Raw genomic sequence first — 2,868 nt, 5'->3', positions numbered from 1 at the left:
GTACCATAATTTAAACATAAATAAATGCATACTGCACAACTTCAGTAGTAGCCTAATACAAGACTGCATACTACAAACACAATTTGTGCTAAAGTATTCAATAGTAAACTATGTAAACTTGTACAGAAAGGTTTAGATGTAGTAGAGTCCAGTGGGCCAGCAGAAGTAGCTCAGAAAGCAGTGCTGCAAGCTGGGAGTCCAGTAGCAGCTCAGACAGGAGGAGGCCAAGGTGCTGCTGAGAAAAGGGAAAGGCTCCTTGATATAATGTAGAAAATCCTCTTCACGCCAATCCCGTAATCATACAACAGAAACACAGTGCAGTGACATCCAGTTTGGGCAAGGTACTCAGAAATTGTAATATATAACCAGTTACTTATTACTCCTCAAAACAGCTCCTCAATCAAAAATTATTTTAAATAGCCCACACCTAGTAAAAAAAATTTGAATAGCAATATTTGGCGGCCCTATCCAAATTATAGGCCTTTTATGGGAAACACTGCTTTCACGGCCCTCATGAGTTTCTTTCTGTAAGCTGTGCTGCTTCAGCAGATGCTTCAATAAATCAGATGTAGAAATGTTCGTGGTTGAAAGCTTTTTGCTGGTTGCACAGAGTTTACACTAGAGGACAATGTTCTTTGCATCTTTGCATCTTAGACTGTGACACAATAATGGCAGGAGCTATTTCTTTATACAGTGTATGGTTCAGTAACAGTAACGCAGTGTTACTTGCCTTAGTAACTGTAATAATATTACTGTTTTAGAAAAGTAATTAGTTACACTACTAGTTACTGGGAAAAACAATATTATTACAGTAACACTTTTGACATCATGGTTTACTGTCACTAAGATAATGATCATTCTGCACTGATCTGTCAAATTATCCTAGCCTAGTGATTTTATCACTATATACCTAAATGCTAACTGATCACCGGACAGCGGTAAATGGAGGCAAGAGAGTGGTATGCTAACTCCAGTTGTAGAGGGAATAACCAATTATTGTGAAAATCATAAAATCTCTAGGTGAACTAAATGATTTAATATGAGCTTGTTACGTTTAACATGGGCTAACGTTACATAGCTAACTTACCACAGGAGACACAAAGTTAGCAAACTGTTGAAACAAGGCTACAGTCCTTTTCCTTGTTGTCTCTACAGATGAGGATGACGCTAGCTAGTGACATGCAGAGGGCTCTGGTGCCATGAATATCCTTTCAAATCACGGGAGAGAATGTTGTTCCCACCTGCTGGTGTACCCAGTAAATTGCTCTCAAACAGATCTCTGTTTACACATCTCAGCGGGACAGATTGGACAAAATTCCACAAATGTGTGAAAAGGAAGTTACAAATGTCACGTGACAGGAAGCAATCCGCAAATGTGTAAAAACAGTTTTGTGTGTAGAAATGTATCCACAAATGCATAAATCACACTTTGTATGTGAAAAAAAAAGACCTTTGTACAGATTTAATTGTGTGTATTTGCAAATTGTGTGATATTTGTGTATATATTTATTTACAGATCTCTGCAGTACACATTGGACATAATTACACAAATGTGTAAAAAGGAAGTTACAAATGTAAAATGAACCACAAATTCACACGAAGTAATCTGCAAGTGTGTGTGGCAGGATGAGGTTTTCTTTCCCTCCCTCTTACCTGTGTACTGGAAGGCGCACCAGCACACCTGGGGCTCATCCCCTTTGATTGGGAGAGGTGGGGAGTTGCCTTTTTAAGCCTGTGTGGTAGACTCATTTGGGTTTCTGTCTTCTCCTGTTGGGTGTGGAGACGTGTCTGGGCTGGCGTGCTGCACGTTTGTTGCCGTTGCCAGAGGTTGTTAGTTTACTGCGGAGTGGTAAGGAAGTCTTGTTTTTTTTTTTTATCTTTGTGCCTTTCAGTGTTTGCATTGTTGGGCGGGTGGCACTAATGAGCGTTCTCTCATAGAGCCGACTTTGTTTCGGCCGTGGATATTCCCCGTGTGGATAGATGAATACTGGGCTGCTGGCATTGGGTATCTCGGTAAGCTGCATGCCTCCCTCTTCGTCCTATTTGGTGTTTATCAAGATCTGATAGTCTTATTTGTTATAGTTGGGTGCTGTGTGGATTGCTTGCCCCCCTGCTGGGGTCTGATGGTGGCATGTCCCGTAAAGCGCGGGACCGAGCAACAGCCGTGTGCATGCTGCTGTCGAGGCTGATGGGTGCCACAGTTATCTAAGAGGTTAACACTCCCCGGCGCGTTTCTCCTACTCTTGCTGTTCTGGATATCGGTATAAAACTCTGCTGTGTATTGATACAAACAGTGTCTGGATATGACTGTCCTGGATGCACAGAACTGGTTTGGAGTGATACGTTTAAGTGTTTCAATATCCAGACATTGGCTCTGTAAATATTGGCATTAACTGGATGTATATTGCATGTGGGTTTGTTTGGGGGGGGGGGTTGATTTTGATCCTTTAATTACGCATGCAGGTTTGTTTTTGAATGGTTGGTTTTGTTTTTTTTCTCTAATACGCATTATATATCTCTTCTTAATAGAGCAGGTGTTGCTATTTTAATATATGACAAAATAAAATTGTATTTTTTAATTACTTGATTGTCTCTGCCCCCTAATTTTGATAAAATGATCTGTGTGCTTTAAAGGTCTTGGGCTTATCCCAAGTGGCGTTGTCAGACAATTTCAGCTTCTCAAGTGTTATAGACCGCTCGTCTCTGCCACATGTGTAAAAACAGTTGTGCGTACACATCACCCTGTTTTCTGTGGGTTACAAATATTAAAGTCCAATTAAATCTTCCATAGTTTTAGACATATTCGAAACACAAAATAGTCAGTACAGTTACACTAGCCTGTTGCAAACTAAAAATCTTTAAAAGGTA

At 40.3% G+C, this 2,868-nt stretch overlaps 1 long non-coding RNA gene across 1 annotated transcript; it reads left to right on the top strand.

Annotated features, from left to right (window-relative positions):
• Window positions 1–1,833: 1,833 nt before the first annotated feature.
• Window positions 1,834–2,582, top strand: LOC119882289. The gene is made up of 3 exons (XR_005440488.1): window positions 1,834–1,849; window positions 1,939–2,013; window positions 2,083–2,582. It is a non-coding gene; the product is annotated as an uncharacterized LOC119882289 (long non-coding RNA).
• The last annotated feature ends 286 nt before the right edge of the window (window positions 2,583–2,868 follow it).

Source organism: Micropterus salmoides, unplaced genomic scaffold (genome assembly GCF_014851395.1).
Source record: "Micropterus salmoides isolate LMB-PRFRI ecotype aquatic unplaced genomic scaffold, ASM1485139v1 Ms_hic_scaffold_3, whole genome shotgun sequence".
In the NCBI taxonomy this organism is placed as follows: Eukaryota; Metazoa; Chordata; class Actinopteri; order Centrarchiformes; family Centrarchidae; genus Micropterus; species Micropterus salmoides.
Note: the sequence above shows the minus strand (reverse complement) of the source record. Positions and strands in the feature narration are given on the sequence as shown.